We start from the raw sequence: 18,397 nt of genomic DNA on the forward strand, positions 1-18,397 counted from the left end.
TGAGCTACTGGCTCCTTGACAGGAAAGTATACTGTAAAAATTCAGCCATTAACATTTCTGTGAACCAGTTCATCTACCAATTCTATCGTGGAGAATAGCTTTGGCAATGGTGGCCAACGAGTTGTAAGCTCTGTAGAAACTTGTCGCATTGTTGGCCGATAATGGGGATTGGTCTGCAAGCAAGCAAATGCTAGTTTTGCAACATGTGCCACTCCGTCCGCAAGCTCGTTTTCAGGAGGTGGGAGGCGCTGGTCTAATACATCCTTCAAGAGTGTATTGTGACCGCTTGGTGATGATGAGGAGGTGGAAGCAGAAAACATCAGAGATGAGATGAAATCGCCAGGATGCTTTCCCATCATTACTTCCAATGTTAATACTCCAAAGCTATACACATCACATTTTTCATCCACTTTCATTGTGTATGCCAACTCTGCAAAAGAGGCTGGTCATGCTATATTTTGCAAAAATAACTTACTGCACCTATTTTGTTTTCAAGTGATTTTGTAAACTAACCTACTGTAGGAGGTGATATTGAAACTTAACTACATACCTGGAGCTGTGTACCCAAAGGTGCCAGCAAATGATGTCCAGTTGGATGAGTCAGGCATTAAGAGCCTTGCTGTGCCGAAGTCAGAGACATGAGCCTCATATTCTGAATCCAAAAGAACATTGTTGCTGGAAATGTCTCTATGAATAATCGGAGGAGAGCACTCATGGTGCATGTAGTATTAAGCATTTGCTACGCCTTTGATAAGATTTATCCTTTTATCCCAATCCATCTTTGCTGCCTGTTCCTCGTCGTTCAGTACCTTTCTTAAACTTCCCCTTTCCACAAATTCATATACCAAAAATGAGTGTTTGGCATGCGAGCAGAAACCATACAGCTTCACAATATTTCGATGCCGTATACCCATTAATGTTAATGTGTATATATTGTTGTAAATGCATAGAAACTGATTGAGAGAGAAGAGAAAATGATAACTCTCGTTATATTCTTTGTTTTCTATATTCAAAATCTTAATCTCACCTTTAGTTAGTTAGTTATATATATACATGCAGCTGTAACAACTTAACTGCATGTAACTAACTTTGCTAACTAACTAACTGATTGACTAACGGCTAACCAACTAACAAACTTGGTAATCATGTTTACACTTATCATCACTGTACTCTAACATCCCCCCTCAAGATCAGGCGGGTGGAGAACTAAGTCTGAGATTGCAGCAATGAGTGCGAAAGAGAGGAGCACTTAACCCCTTCGTTAGAATATCAGCAAACTGTTCCTGTGAGGAAACAAATTGAACTGACAATTGCTTCTGGGAAACCCGTTCACGAACAAAATGCACATCGACCTCAATGTGTTTGGTTCGTTGATGCTGAACAGGATTAAAGGATAGAGCAATAGCAGAGAGATTATCACAGAAAAGAACAGGAATGTGATGTAATGAAACATGCAGAAAAGCTAATAACTGCTTGAGCCAGTCCACTTCAGCGGTAGTAAAAGATAAGGCTCGATATTCAGCCTCTGTTGATGATCTGGACACAGTTTGTTGCTTCTTGGAAGACCATGATATAGGATTGTCGCCCAAAAAGATTACCAAGCCAGTAGTGGAGCGTCTGTCATTAGGATCCCCTGCCCAGTCAGCATCACTAAATGCCTTGAGTTGCAAATCGCCTTTAGTGTAAGAAATACCAACATGCAGTGTGCCTTTAAGGTAGCGTAAAATTCGTTTCACAGTAGTGAAATGAGACACCATTGGATTCCGCATAAATTGGCAGACTTGATGCACAGAGAATGCAATGTCAGGGCGTGTGAAGGTTAAGTATTGCAGAGCTCCTACAATGCTGCGATATACTGTAGGATTAGGATATGGTGCCCCATCTTCTTTAAGTAGGCGATGATAAGGAAGACATGGAGTATCACATGGTTTAGCATTAACCATCTCAGATTTAAGCAGCAAATCCTCAATATATTTGGATTGTGAAAGGAACAAACCAGTAGAGGTGTGAGTGATCTGTATCCCCAGGAAAAAATGAAGAGAGCCTAAATCTGTGATATCAAATTCAGTGGAGAGAGCTTGGATAACCTGCGGAATGGCAGCAGACGCACTCCCTGTAAGGATAATATCATCCACATAGAGAAGCAGGACCACAATCTGAGAACCAACATGCTTGACAAACAATGATGAATCAGAATAGGTTGTGGCAAACCCCAAGGAAGGCAGAAACTGAGTAAAACGTGCATTCCAGGCCCGAGGTGCCTGTTTTAATCCATAGAGGGATTTATGCAGTTTGCACACATGATGAGGATGAACTGAATCTTCAAAGCCAGGAGGCTGGGACATGTAAACCTCTTCTTGAAGAATGCCATGCAGGAATGCATTTTTGACATCCAATTGTCTGAGAGGCCAATTGAAATGAGCAGCCAGTGCAAGAACTAGTCGAATGGTGGCAGGTTTCACCACAGGACTAAAGGTGTCCCCATAATCCAAGCCAGGTTCCTGGCTAAACCCTTGAGCCACCAACCGTGCTTTGTGTCTAGCAATTGAACCATCCGAATGACGTTTGATTTTGAAAATCCACTTGCAACCCACCAAGTTCCTCTTTGCTGGTAATGAAACAAGACTCCAGGTGCCTTGAGTATGTAATGCAGTAATTTCATCTTGCATGGCCTGTAACCATACAGGAGCTTTGATAGCAGATTTGTAAGTTGCTGGCTCTGTGAGAGACATATCACCCATGCTAGAGTCCTGAATGCTGGCTAAGAAAGCCTTCTGTTTAGTAATGCCACTTTTGCTTCTGGTTTGCATGGGATGCAAATTGAGAGAAGGAATGGACAGAACCACTTGCAAGTTGTCAGGATTAAAAGTAGTAGAACTGATACTGATATCAGGCGCCACAGGAGGAGGAGAAGAAGCTTGAATGGAAGCAGTAATGGACTGAGAACTAGGAGAGACTGTAGATACACTAGGTGTGTGGTGGGAAGGGGAAACAGGGCTGGAAGTAATAACTGTGTTCTCGGTATTAACAAGAAGCACATGACATGTGGAGGAAGCAGAGGATGGGGAGGACTGAGTTGGGAGCACGGATGGGGATGATTCAGGATATGGAAATTGTGTCTCATCAAAGATAACATGTCTTGAAACATACAACCGCAGAGTAGGCACATGAAAGCACAAATAACCTTTGTATTTGTTGCTGTAACCAAGAAACACACACTTGGAAGTTTTGGGTTGCAGTTTGTTATGATTATAAGGACGAAGAAGAGGAAAACATGCACACCCAAATATCCTAAGGTGATTAAGCTCTGGAGAAGACCCAAACAACAACTCAAAAGGAGATTTGTGAAGAAGGACAGGAGTTGGCATACGGTTGATGAGATATGCAGCTGTTAAACATGCATAAGACCAAAATTGAGATGGGAGTTTGGCTGTGTGCAATAGAGTGATTGTGGTTTCCATAATATGTCTATGTTTCCTCTCAGCCACCCTATTTTGTTCAGGGGTGTGTGGACAAGAGAGGTGATGAGTAATGCCTTTGTCAAGAAGAAATTGTTGTAAACGATTGCATGTATATTCCCCCCCCATCAGACTGCAGAATTTTAATAGTAGCAGAATATTGTGTAACAAGAAGGTTATAGAAGGCAACAAACGTAGAGAACAAATCAGATTTATTGACTAGAGGAAACAACCAGCAAAAACGTGTACATTCATCAACAAATATGGTATAATATCTATAACCATCTACTGAGAGACATGGTGCAGGTCCCCACAAATCAGTATGGATAGTAGCAAAAGGAGAATTGAATTTGTGATGATGCTGAGGAAAGGGTAATTTCCTAACTTTCCCTGCAAGACAGGGATGACACATTATCGGGGAAGAAGTTTTTGGAATAGGAATGTGAGCTTTATTCAGCATGAGGGAGACAACAAAATTTGTGGGATGTCCTAACCTATGGTGCCATAGATTGGACTGAACAAGCTGGCCAAGAAATGCCTGAGCTGGAGAAGGCTGAGTGAAAGATGAGGATGAAGATGCATGGATAGGATACAGGCCATTACTGCACAAGCCTCTGTAAAGAATCCTCCTTGTGGCTTTGTCCTGAATCCAAAAGCAATATGCATCAAAAATAAGCCAGCAATTATTATCAAGGCAGAGCCGATGGACTGACAATAGATTCTGAGTTAATTGAGGAACAAGTAACACAGAATCCAACTTGAATGAAGACATAGAAGAATTGATGATAGACTGACCAACATGAGACACTGTCAAACCTTCACCATTGGCAGTATGAATTGTGTCAGCTGTTGGATATGGTGAGGCTAATGTCAGATTATTCAAATCAGCTGTCATATGATTTGTTGCACCAGAATCAGTAAGCCATACTTGAGATGATCCGGAAGAATTGGATGCTGAAGGTGCAGGATGGAGCATAGTGTGCATGGCTTGCATGGTAGGCTGCGAGTTTGAAAACTGAGCAGATGAGAATGAGGAATGAGGTGCAGGAGCTCGATATGAGGATTGTTGCATAGCTGGTGATTGTGTAGGATAAGGCTGCTGAGAGGAATAGGCAGCAGAATGCATGCCAATATAGTTTGGTCCTTTGTCATTATAGAAGCAAAACCAGGTAGTGTGATTAAGGCGGCCACAGATATGACATTTTTGTTTGTGATAAGAAGAAGCATCACAAAACGGAGCAGTATGACCCTCAGTATTGCATAATTGGCAGATGTGCATCATAGATGCAGAGTGACTGTGAAACTGTTGATTAGGGGAAGGTCCAAGAACTCCAGGATTAGAGTGTGGGCGTTCATGTGTCATAGAAGAAAACACTGGTCTAGAGTGAAAGTGTCTATTTCCTTGATTAAACCGACCTCTACTAGTGTTTCTGTTCCCACTATAAGGCTTAAATCCTCTATTAATAGTTGAAGATGAGCTATGATTCACAGGAAAACCTGTAGTTACAGCCATTGCTGTCAGCAAAGGAGAATGAGCTGATGCTTCTACAATCACTTCCTCTGCAAGCAACTGTGAGCGAAACTCATGTAGGGAAATCACACTCTCACGTCCCCTTATAACACATCTGAATGTGTTATACTCAGTAGGTAAGCCATTTAAAGCCAGAATGACTATATCTTCATCAGCAAAGTAAACACCAGCAGCAGAGAGATAGTCCCTAGCTTCCTTAATGCGATGAAGATACTGTGAAACCGAATCTGCTCCTTTCTTGAGTGTTTGTAGATTAGATTTCATTTGAAAAATGCTGGTTCTGGATACAGTTGAAAACTGCTCCTTCAGTCGATTCCATAAATCCTTGGAGCTAGTGCTACCAATTGCACAAGACATAGCAATAGGTGATAATGTAGCAGTGATCAATTGTATGATGGCTCGGTCATGCATTTTCCAGACTATGAATTCATCATTTTTAGAAGAAGTGATGCCAGATTCGCATGAAGTTGAGCTGAGTTCAGGTGGACAGTGAGTTGATCCATCAACATACCCCATAATACCATTGCTTTCAAGCAAGAGTTGCATCTGAAAATTCCAATTGAGGTAATTTGAATCATCCAGCTTGACATTAACCGATGTAGGAATAGAAGAAATGAGAGCTGTGATTGGAGATTGCAGAAGTTGAAGTTGTGAGGCAGTCACCATTGAAAGATTATCAGATTATCAACCAGAGAGGGTAGAATGTGAAGAAGAAGAAGCAGAGAGCATGCGGAAGCAATCAGAGAGGATCTTCAAGCGTGAGCTAAGAGCTTTGATACCATGTTAATGTGTATATATTGTTGTAAATGCATAGAAACTGATTGAGAGAGAAGAGAAAATGATAACTCTCGTTATATTCTTTGTTTTCTATATTCAAAATCTTAATCTCACCTTTAGTTAGTTAGTTATATATATACATGCAGCTGTAACAACTTAACTGCATGTAACTAACTTTGCTAACTAACTAACTGATTGACTAACGGCTAACCAACTAACAAACTTGGTAATCATGTTTACACTTATCATCACTGTACTCTAACAATTAAGACATCAATCTCGCTTCTAAAAGCTTTCAAGGTGGTCATCTCAACTTCTGGTGTTTGGTGAAACTTCTTCACGGCAAGGATTTGTTCTGATGGAAGTACAGCTTTGTAAACAACTCCATACCCTCCAGCACCAATGCAATATTTGGAGTCAAATTCCTCAGTAGCCTCAATGATGTCCTCGTAGCGCAGATCCCCATCAGGGCACCATATCGCGGAAACATCTCTTTGTGGTGTTTCCGTTGACCTTTTCTTTCTTCTGCTTTGGAAAAAGATAAGAAAACCTACAATCAGGCCCAACAAACTACCCAGCAGAGAAAGCACAGTCAAAAACACAACTCTGGGGCCCTTCTTGTGCACAGTTTTGTTTTTCACGAGATCAGAACAAGCCTCCAAACCAGTAGCATTGCCACACAGGTTGGTGTTGTTGCGAATTGCTTCAAATGATGCCTCGCGAAAGGCTTTGATGTCAGGAATGGGACCCTCAAACTTGTTATAGAATACTGTTAGAGTATATTAGAGTACATTGCTTTAGATTGTGACACTTGTCACAATCTTAATATAGTGGATAGTTAGTTAATTAGCCCAAGTCTGTTAGTCTGTTACAAACAGATATATAAACACAACTATCTCATGGTATATGGAATAATGCAAAAATAAGAACTATTATCAAGTATTCTCTGTTGCTCCTATCTCTCTGTTTCTTCTTTCTTTCTGCAGAATTATAGATCATGTTAATCAATTGACATAGCTTAACATGGTATCAGAGCTGATTATTGCTCACGCTTGAAATTTCTAGATCATCTGTTGCTTCCGCATTTTACTGTTATTTTCTCTGCACTCACTTATTGTTCTTCATATTTGGAGTATATAGTGCTTCGTTGTGATCTTCATCTTGAGTTCTATTTCTTTCTGCAACTTGCACAGCAAGTGTTTGGTGTATTGTCTCATCCACGGATTAAACTTGAAATCCTGATGGTGACTGCTTCGCAACTCCAGTTGCTTCAATCTCCAGTTACAACTCTTATTTCCTCCATTCCTACATCAGTCAATGTCAAACTTGATGAATCGAATTACCTCAATTGGAACTTCCAGATGCAACTTTTACTTGAAAGCAATGGAATTATGGGGTATGTTGATGGTTTGCTCCCCTGTCCACCTCAACATTGTTCAATCTCAGCTGAATCTGGTATCACCTCTTCTTCCTCTCAATCTGATGAATATATAGTATGGAAAATGCATGATAGAGCAATTATGCAATTGATTACTGCCACATTATCACCGATTGCTATGTCCTGTGCAATTGGTAGCACTAGCTCTAAAGATTTGTGGATTAGATTAAAGGAACAATTTTCCACTGTGTCTAGGACTAGTATTTTTCAAATGAAATCCAATCTGCAAACCATTAAAAAGGGTTCAGATTCAGTTTCACAGTATCTTCATCGAATTAAAGAGGCTAGGGACTACTTGTCTGCTGCTAGGGTATATTTTGCAGATGAAGACATTGTGATTCTTGCCTTGAATGGCTTACCTGCTGAGTATAATACTTTTAGATGTGTTATAAGGGGAAGAGAAAGTGTGATCTCATTGAAGGACTTTCGCTCACAATTGCTTGCAGAGGAAGTGATTATTGACACTTCAGTTAATTCTCCATTCCTGTCAGCTATGGTTGCTAGTACAGGTGACACATACACACAAGGGAGTTTCTCTCCACATCATGGGCAGTCTCAGGTGCCTACTAGACAGTTTCAGCCATATAATGGAAACAAGAACAGGGGTAAAGGTCGATTTACTCAGGGCTCTCGATTCTTTGCTTCTAGACCAGGTTTTTCCTCCATGGCATATGTGCTTCCCAACTCACATTCTGGACTCCTTGGTCAATCCCCTACTCAGCAATTTCAACATCCTTCTGCACTCATGGTTCCAATCTGTCAGCTATGCAACTCTGAGGGACACACTGCTCCTTTCTGTGGAGCTTCTCCTCCTAAGAGAACTAGATGCAACATCTGTGGTAGAAGCAATCATACCTCATGGTATTGTTTCTATAATGATAAGGGTCCAAATTACATTGCTTCGTATTCTCCACAGTCATCCTTTTCTCTGCAGCCACAGTCTCTGTAGTATCCTTCATATCCGGCTCCCTCTTCACAGAACAGGGAAGTACATCAAACTCCTATGCAAGTTATGCAGCAATATAGTCCACTTCAGGCGTCATCCTCACAGAACCGGGAAGTACCACAATCTCCTATGCAAGCTATGCATACAGTGATCCACTCTGCCTCTCCAGCATCTTGTTCCTCAGGATCTTCTCAAGTGTGGCTCACCGATTCTGGTGCCACGAATCATATGACGGCTGATTTAGCGAATCTATCGCTGGCCTCCCCATATCCATCCACTGAAACCATTCATACTGCCAATGGTGAAGGTTTGACAGTATCCCACATTGGTCATTCTACTCTTCATTCATCCATTTCTCCAATCAAATTACATTCTGTGCTTTGTGTTCCTCAAATTACTCAGAATCTGCTATCAGTACACCGTCTTTGTCTTGATAATAACTGTCGGCTCATATTTGATTCTCTCTGTTTTTGGATTCAGGACAAAGTCACAGGGAGGATCCTTTACAAAGGGCTGTGCAGTAATGGATTGTATCCTATCCACTCTTTCTCGCCTGCAACCTCCCAACAGCCTTATCAAGCTACAGCTTATCTTGGTCAACTCGTTCAGTCCACCTTGTGGCATCATAGGTTAGGTCATCCTACAAATAATATTGTTTCCTTGATATTAAATAAAGCTCACGTGCATGTCTCCAAAACACCTACACCTCTCATGTGTCATCCATGTCTTGAAGGAAAGTTTAGTAAACTACCTTTTCCACAGCATGTCAATAAGTCTGTAATTCCATTTCATACTATTCATACTGATTTGTGGGGTCCTGCACCATCTATTTCAGTTGATGGTTATAGATTCTACACTATCTTTGTTGATGAATGTACTAGATATTGCTGGATTTTCCCTTTAGTAAATAAATCTGATTTGTTTTCTACCTTTGTTGATTTTTATTCCTTTGTTTCTACTCAATTTGCCTCCACCATTAAAACTCTTCAAACTGATGGGGGGGTGAGTATACCAGCAATCGATTGAAACTTTTTCTTCTTAACAAGGGCATTTCCCATCGCCTTTCTTGTCCATATACTCCTGAACAAAATGGGGTTGCAGAGAGGAAACATAGACACATAATTGAAACCACTATCACCTTATTACGAACCGCTAAATTGCCATCCAAATTCTGGTCTTATGCTTGTCAAACAGCCACTTATCTAATCAATCGTATGCCTACTGTTGTTCTTCATAATAGCTCACCATTTGAGATGTTATTTGGATCCTCTCCAACTATTACACACCTTCGAATTTTTGGATGAGCTTGTTTTCCTCTTCTCAAGCCTTATAATAGCACCAAATTGCAGGCCAAAACTACAAAATGTGTGTTTCTTGGATATGCCACAAAATATAAAGGTTATCTATGCTATCATGTACCAACAATGAGAATGTTTGTGTCTAGGCATGTTATCTTTGATGAGCATCAGTTCCCATACTCAGATTTAGTGTCTACCCCTTCAAACACACTCCAATCCAGTCCGCTGTCTTCTTGTCCTGTGACTGTTGTCAATACAGCAAATTCCATTGTCTCCCCCAGCTCAGTGTCTCATTCTCACCCCTCTACCACTCATACACCTGCCCCATCTACAGACTCTGTTAGTCCACAGTCCATTACTGCTCCACTTTCAGCCTCTCCTCTGCTCCCTGTGACACCTGATATCAGTATGCAATCTGATTTAGATTCTCATGGCTTTATTCCTGATAATCTACAAGTGGTGTTGTCCATTCCTCCACTTAATCTTCATTCAATGCAGACTCGAAGCAAGAGTGGGATTATAAAAAGGAAAGCTCTCTTAGCCACTATCCAGGTTCCTGCGACCCCTGAAATGCAGTTGGTTGAACCAACCAATTACAAGGCTGCCCTTAAAATTCCTGTGTGGCTACAGGCCATGAAAGAAGAAGTTGATGCCTTACATACTCAAGGCACTTGGAGTTTAGTTTCATTGCCAGCAAACAGGAACCTTGTTGGCTGTAAGTGGATTTTTAAGATCAAGAGACATTCTGATGGTTCTCTTGCCAGGCACAAAGCAAGGTTAGTTGCTAAGGGCTTCAGTCAGGAACCTGGATTGGACTATGGGGAGACGTTTAGTCCTGTGGTGAAACCTACCACAGTCCGGTTAGTTTTGGCTCTTGCTGCACATTTTAACTGGTCTCTACGACAGTTAGATGTCAAAAATGCATTTTTGCATGGTATTCTCCAAGAGGAAGTCTACATGTCTCAACCTCCTGGTTTTGAAGATCTCAATCATCCTCAACTCGTCTGTAAACTACATAAATCCTTGTATGGCCTGAAACAGGCTCCTCGCGCTTGGAATGACAGGTTTACTCAGTTCCTTCCTTCTTTGGGTTTTGAAACCACTTATTCTGATTCTTCGTTATTTGTCAAACATGTTGGACATGAGATTGTGGTGCTGCTTCTCTACGTGGATGATATCATTATCACTGGGAGTGCATCTAGTGTGATTCAGCAAGTCATTAGTGCTCTTACTTCTGAATTTGATCTCACCGATTTAGGCTCCCTCCATTATTTCTTGGGCATCCAAATTACTCACACTGCTGCTGGTTTATTTCTGTCCCAGACCAAATACGTTGAGGACTTGTTAGCTAAATCTGAAATGAGTGAGGCTAAACCGTGTGATACTCCTTGTCTACCTTATCATCCACTCCTCAAAGATGATGGGGAGCCTTATCCAAATCCTCAGCTGTATAGAAGTCTTGTAGGAGCTCTGCAATACCTCACTTTCACCAGGCCGGATATTGCTTTCTCTGTACATCAGGTCTGCCAGTTTATGCAGCACCCTATGATGTCTCACTTTACTACTTTTAAGAGAATCCTACGATACCTAAAAGGCACTCTTAAGTTTGGTCTCTCATATACTCGAGGCGATTTACAGTTAAAGGCATTTAATGATGCTGATTGGGCAGGGGATCCTAATGACAGGAGATCTACTACTGGATTGGTGGTCTTCTTGGGTAACAATCCCATTTCGTGGTCCTCTAAGAAGCAACAAATTGTTTCTCGATCTTCCACCGAAGCTGAGTATCGTGCCTTATCCTTCACCTCAGCTGAGTTGGATTGGATAAAACAATTATTAGCCTTTCTGCACATTTCGTTGCCTGGCGTGCCTGTTCTATTTTGTGACAATCTGTCTGCCATTGCTTTGTCTTTCAATCCTGTTCAGCATCAAAAGACTAAGCATATCGAAGTGGATGTTCATTTTGTCCGCGAAAGAGTCTCACGTCAACAACTCTCAGTACAGTTTGTGTCTTCCCAGGAGCAGTTTGCTGATATCCTTACAAAGGGGCTGAGTGCTCCTCTGTTTCACACTCATTGTTGCAATCTCATGCTTGGTTCCTCACCGCTTGATCTTGCGGGGGGATGTTACAGTATATTAGAGTACATTGCTTTAGATTGTGACACTTTTCACAATCTTAATATAGTGGATAGTTAGTTAATTAGCCCAAGTCTGTTAGTCTGTTACAAACAGATATATAAACACAACTATCTCGTGGTATATGGAATAATGCAAAAATAAGAACTATTATCAAGTATTCTCTGTTGCTCCTATCTCTCTGTTTCTTCTTTCTTTCTGCAGAATTATAGATCTTTGTGGTGTTTCCGTTGACCTTTTCTTTCTTCTGCTTTGGAAAAAGATAAGAAAACCTACAATCAGGCCCAACAAACTACCCAGCAGAGAAAGCACAGTCAAAAAGACAACTCTGGGGCCCTTCTTGTGCACAGTTTTGTTTTTCACGAGATCAGAACAAGCCTCCAAACCAGTAGCATTGCCACACAGGTTGGTGTTGTTGCGAATTGCTTCAAATGATGCCTCGCGAAAGGCTTTGATGTCAGGAATGGGACCCTCAAACTTGTTATAGAATACATCCACTTTAGTGAGGCCTTGCAGTCTACTAAAACTGGCTGGAATGAGACCAGAAAGCATATTATGGGAGAGGTTTAAAACCTCTAGCCGCTGCAGCTGTCCAAGCTCCGGTGCTATACCTCCCACGAGGGAATTCCAACTGAGATCAAGACTTTCAAGAGACTGTAAAGACCCCATCTCAGCAGGAATAATCCCTGGGAATCTATTCTTGCTCATATTCAAGAATATCAGTTTTGAGCACTTGCCAAGCTGCTTAAGAATTGAGGCACTAAAATTGTTCGCGGCCAGGCCTGTTGGGGATTCCGACCGGTGATGTACTGATATTTGCCCATTGGAGGCTTAAGTACACTGACACAATATTTTACGTGGTTCGGCAAAACCGCCTACATCCACGGGAGAGGTTCATTTTATTAGAGATAGAGAAAGGATACAATAAATACATGTAGAGGAGGAGGATTACATCCACTCTACTCAACTCATCAACTTTCTTGCTGCACTTGCAGCAGCTGCAATGGCAGCAAGGCTGCTGCCATTGCAGCCCCTCTTTCTCTCTTCTTCTCTTCTCTTCACGTTCTCACAACTCTCTAATTTTGCTCTCACATAATGCCTCTATTTATAGGCATTTCATGGCAACCTTCTTGCTTTGTTGTCAACATTGATGGCTGCCAACTCCTACTCTTTTTCAACAAAGGTGGCTGCCAACTCCTCTTCTTCTTCAACAAAGGTGGCTGCCAATAGTCAATGGTTGGTGCCAACCATTTGCTGCACATGCAATGGCAACCAACCTAACAATCACCCCCTTTGCCATTCATGTGGGGCAATTGTCCTCTAGCTTCTTTAGCACAGGCTTGCATCTTGCAGCTCTTCCAAGCTTACCATTCTGAGAGCGTCTGTGGCCGAGTTTACAGGTACTCGCCAAACCTTTCAATCATCAGAGTTACCAAAGCACACCTTTTCTCACACAAAAGGATCACTACAACCAGATGGTCTCCCACATCACATCTGAAGAGTGTTAACGCTTGTCTCTGGAACACAACATTCCCCTTCGAGCGTATCAACCATGCTCGGTTCGGAATGATTCATCAAGCCTTACACAAAGGCTTACAACACCCCCTCAAACGGAAATTTCTTTTTCCAAGTGCGACAGTCATTATCTGAGTATCTCAATATAATCACGAGCTCACCACTCTTCCAAGAGTCTACTCATCCAGGAGTTGCGCCTGCCCTCTGTTCCACCCTAGGAACCACTCCTTACTTCTCTGTGAGTCTCTCACTCTTAGTCGTAAGAGTCCAGGTAGCTCTCCACCTTCACCTATGGGGGCAGCCCATTAAAGGTTGATCCATATATGTCTTCATACTCTGAGTATTACAATGCCATTACCGAGCTCACCACCTTGACAAGAGTCAACTCGTTCTCGGAACCTGCGCATGCCCTTCTGCTTCTTCATAGCAGCCGCGTCTTAGTGCTCCACAAGTCACACACTTATTGTCCAAGGCAAATGTCTTCTAGCTCATTGATCTTTAGCATGGGGGCAATATCCATGAAAGTCAATTCTGCATTTGTCTCCATACTCATCATAGCCACTTCATTGGCTATACACCTGTCCACTCATGTCTAGCCATCACATTGGCTCTGGGGTTGTTCTGAACTGGGCCTACATCGTGGCCCACACACCTTCTCCTTAGGTGTCTCCGCTCGTCGTCATGCGGCGGTCTAAACTGGGGCTTCTATCACGGCCCTCACACACCTTCCATCTAAGGTGTCTTCACCTTTCATAGGTGGTCGCATCCTCCTTTAGCTGAGATGCTTCAAAGTGGCTCCAGAATTCTCTACCACCATGTGCACTATGGGAGAGATAGCTGCCACTAATCATATAGAAAGAGAAACTTGCGGTATACTCCTCGCAATCCTCCACCTCGATTTCTATGTTTGGAGCTTCTATGCCTTTCTGCTTGACAGCTCCACCTACACCAACTCTCTCTGGTGTCTTCGCCTTTCGTCATAGGCGGTCGCCTTTCGTCATAGGCGGTCGCCTTTCGTCATAGGCGGTCGCCTTTTATCACAGACGTTTGCACCCCCTCAATTAGGTGCCTCTGCAACAGCTCTCTTTCCATCCTTGCATGCATTGGAAAGGTCTTCGCCTGTTGTCTTCATCAAGAGCATAAGAGACTTCCTGTTGTACAAACTTTAACAGTCTCTGCTCTGAGCTTCATCTGGGAACACTTCTTCTCCTTGCACCTGTTGTCTCAAAAATAGTACCTCCTTGGATCCTACGGGTACTCGTGCACAATCTCTGTGTGCCCTCGTGCAATTTCTGTTCTCCAGATTTCTTCCTATTCCTTGCTTATGTTTGACAGTAGCTCATCCTGTCACAACACCTGTCCAAGTCAAAATAGGGTGCCAATCTTTATCCCCTTGCTGTATTCCTCTTCCATTATCAGGGTCTTCAATTCTCCCCTCGAGAAATCACAGTCACCGAATCTAACTTCTTTGGAGAAATCACCACTTCATCAGATCCTTGAACCTTCGGAACCCAACTGTTCCCTTGTGCCGTTATCCTGCTAGTCTTCAACCGTTTCATTACAAACTGCTATATATACAAAAATAGTACCGTATGGATAATCCTTCCACTAAGCAAGTTCCCAGGAAAGATTGGAGGGGTCACACTGGTCCCGCTTAAAACCCAATCTCCTAGACAGAACTTCTCAGGCCATATCTATCCATCGTACTGTCTTTCCGTATATACAACCATTTGCTAGCTTTGTCCCGGCTTTTCTTTACAAGTGATCTGGAATATACTGGTTTAATACATGATTTCTCAACATCTGGCGAGACTACCAGTTCTTAGATTCGTCAAGATTGGTCTTGGTCAATTTCCACTCTTCACCTCAAATTATCCACATGATCGGGTGTCTAGAGTGTCCCAATTTTGCCTTCCCTCAAGGCAATTAAAATTCTCGCCATTTAACAGTTCAACACATGTAATTGGGTAAACATGTGCACATTTTTCTTGTTCATCTCCATCAACCACCATGATGACCTTCAGATGCCTCCTGATCGGGCAATCTCTTTTGTTAATTCACCACCACTACTTTCGGTCTCAAATCTCAACGATCGGACCGTACCATTGCATCCGGAACGATCAAATTAGCTGGAAACAAGTCTGAAATCGTCCAAATCGCACTTCAGACGGCTAAGATTTGATCAAAACAATTCTGGCCTGATCAACGGCTCAGATTCAATCTCAGATCCGGTTGCACATAGGATCAGCTACACTGAATCATATCCCTCGGCTCGCGGCTCGGCTCGGCCCCAACTCGGCTCGGCTCAACTCGGCTCGGCTTGGCTCGGCTCGCGGCTGATGACGTGGTCGGTGGGTCCCACGTTGCTGACGTGTCTGCTGACTGGTCGATGATGTGTCTGTTGACCGTCGCTGAAGTGTCTGCTGACTTTCGCTGACATGTCTGTTGACTGGCGTTGACGTGTCTGTTGACTGGCGCTGACGTGGCACGCTGACTGGGCAGTCTCTTCGCCGGCCCGTGCGGCCGTTTTCCGACGTCCGATTTTGACGCCGTTTTCACCAGTGGCTTCGTCTCGGCCTCCTCTACACAGTGGTATGGTCAAAACACCATTTTGAGAACTTTTATTTTTGAGCAAAAAATCAAACACCACTTAAACCATCAGCTCTGATACCAGTTGTTGGGGATTCCGACCGGTGATGTACTGATATTTGCCCATTGGAGGCTTAAGTACACTGACACAATATTTTACGTGGTTCGGCAAAACCGCCTACATCCACGGGAGAGGTTCATTTTATTAGAGATAGAGAAAGGATACAATAAATACATGTAGAGGAGGAGGATTACATCCACTCTACTCAACTCATCAACTTTCTTGCTGCACTTGCAGCTGCTGCAATGGCAGCAAGGCTGCTGCCATTGCAGCCCCTCTTTCTCTCTTCTTCTCTTCTCTTCACGTTCTCACAACTCTCTAATTTTGCTCTCACATAATGCCTCTATTTATAGGCATTTCATGGCAACCTTCTTGCTTTGTTGTCAACATTGATGGCTGCCAACTCCTACTCTTTTTCAACAAAGGTGGCTGCCAACTCCTCTTCTTCTTCAACAAAGGTGGCTGCCAATAGTCAATGGTTGGTGCCAACCATTTGCTGCACATGCAATGGCAACCAACCTAACAAGGCCAAGCCTTTCGAGATCTGATAGCGATGCCACATCGAAAGGAATATCACCTGAAAGCTTGTTATCGTTTAGTGCAAGTTCAATCAACTTCAAATTTCGCAGTTCTTTGGGAATTCTCCCAACTAGTTGATTTGACGACAGGTCAAGAGCTTGTAGATAAGTTGCCTTTCCAGGAGCAGCTGGTATCTCTCCAGAAATCTTGTTTCCAGAAATTTTGAAGGCTGCCAGATTGTTAAACTGTTCCATTTGAATGAAAGTTCACCATGCAATTCATTATCACTCAAATCCATGTAGTTCAAATTGGGATGTTTGCCAAAAGCTTCAGATATGTTTCCACTAAGTTGGTTTCTCTCAAGTCTGAGTCTCAACAAGCTGCTGCAATTTCTCAAGCTTTTTGGGATAGGTCCCGTGAAATAATTTTCAGACGCAGCAAAATATGAAAGTAATCCACCAAGGCACACATCTCGTGGTAGATTGCCAGACAATCTATTAGAATATATTTGTAAAGAATACAAATGTGTAAGGTTGTTCATTTCTGGAGGAATGGGACCAAAAAGATTGTTATTCCCAAGGCCAAGTATAGATAAGCTTCTTAAATTGCCTAGAGATGCTGGTACTGTACCAGTTAGATTATTAGATGATAAAACTAAAATAGTCAGGTTTCCTAAGTTTCCTAAAGATGCTGGTATTGCACCAGTTAGATTATTAGATGACAAAAGTAAACTGGTAAGAGATCTCAAGTTTCCTATGGAAGCAGGGATTGTACCTTCAAAATTATTTTTGAGCAACTGAAGGGTAGATAGATGTTCAAGCATTCCTATTTCCCTAGGTATGAAACCAGAGAGTTCGTTGCCGTAAAGGTAAAGAAAAGACAAGTTGCTTAAGTTTCCTATGGACACAGGAAGAACACCACCAAGGTTGTTATCTGAAAAATCAAGCAAATAAAGAGATACCAATTTTCCAACTTCTGGTGGTATGTTGCCAGAAATGCTATTGAAAGACAAGTCAAGTTTGTTGAGGTTGGAAAGGTTAATTACCTATATGTGAAGGAATGAACCCATAGAGCGAGTTGCTGTGAAGGATAAGCTCAATCAAGTTAGGAAAGGAAGAGAATCTGAGACTATTAAGCGTACCTCTCAAACTATAATTAGGCAGATATGTCGCAACTGATTCCTACCCAGTTGCAAGGCCTGTCTCCATCCCATGAAGACAGGAGAGACTGACTTTGGTTGTCAAGACTGACTTTCCATTTTAGAAGAGCTTCTGCTTGTTTCCTTCCATTTGCTACTTCAGCTCCAGTAGCTGAGTGAGCAAAAGAAGTAAAGAAGGAATTACAAGCAAGTAAAGAAATAAACAATAAAGGTATGGATGAGAGCAAGATTTGGGAAGCCATGGCCTTGGTAGTTTAATTTCTTATGGCGAGGATATATAAAAAATGATTTGCCCTGCATGTGTATATAATTTCTTATGGGAATTCATTTGTTTTAAGAAGTGTACTCTATTGTCTGTCATTCATGTGATGTTTCCTATGGGAACTACATTCATGTGAAATCTCAAAAGCTTAGAACGTTAAGTCAACCAATGGATGTTTTTCACGAATTCTGAAATCTACAGCTTTCTCGTGTTTCACATTTTCAGACGTTCTCTAAAATCAAATAGCGGCTTCATTCGTATTCACATGTAATTACCATAATTGTGAGACCCATGTTTTGTCCCATCAGATCCAAGGCAAATATGTAGCACAAATCCAACCTAATTAATCTAGGTATTTAAAGAAAAGGTTGTCGGAACATTGTTGTCTCTCTTTTCTCTTTTTTCTTCTCTTACCGTGACTTTCCTATCAAAATATCAAAGGATTCAGCTATCTTTAGACTTAAGCTTTTGAATTTTATAAAGGGTTGAAGAAATAAATAAGTATTACGTCTACCTTACCTGTTGTTTTTTTATTGGGGATTTGATAAATGATGGATTAAAAAAATGTTTTAGGGTTTTAAAATGTTTAATATAGTGATTTGATACATGAATGATTTAAGAGTTATTAATTGATATTTTAGGGTGTTAGTTCGACTAAAATCAACTGGGTTGATATCTGAATTATGAGTTTATTAAATAACAAAATGA

General features: G+C 41.9%; 1 pseudogene; it reads right to left on the reverse strand.

Annotated features, from left to right (window-relative positions):
* On the reverse strand, positions 1 to 17,669 carry LOC133675368 (MDIS1-interacting receptor like kinase 2-like; annotated as a pseudogene).
* Between the last annotated feature and the right edge of the window lie 728 nt (positions 17,670 to 18,397).

Source organism: Populus nigra, chromosome 16, assembly GCF_951802175.1.
Source record: "Populus nigra chromosome 16, ddPopNigr1.1, whole genome shotgun sequence".
NCBI classification, from domain to species: Eukaryota; Viridiplantae; Streptophyta; class Magnoliopsida; order Malpighiales; family Salicaceae; genus Populus; species Populus nigra.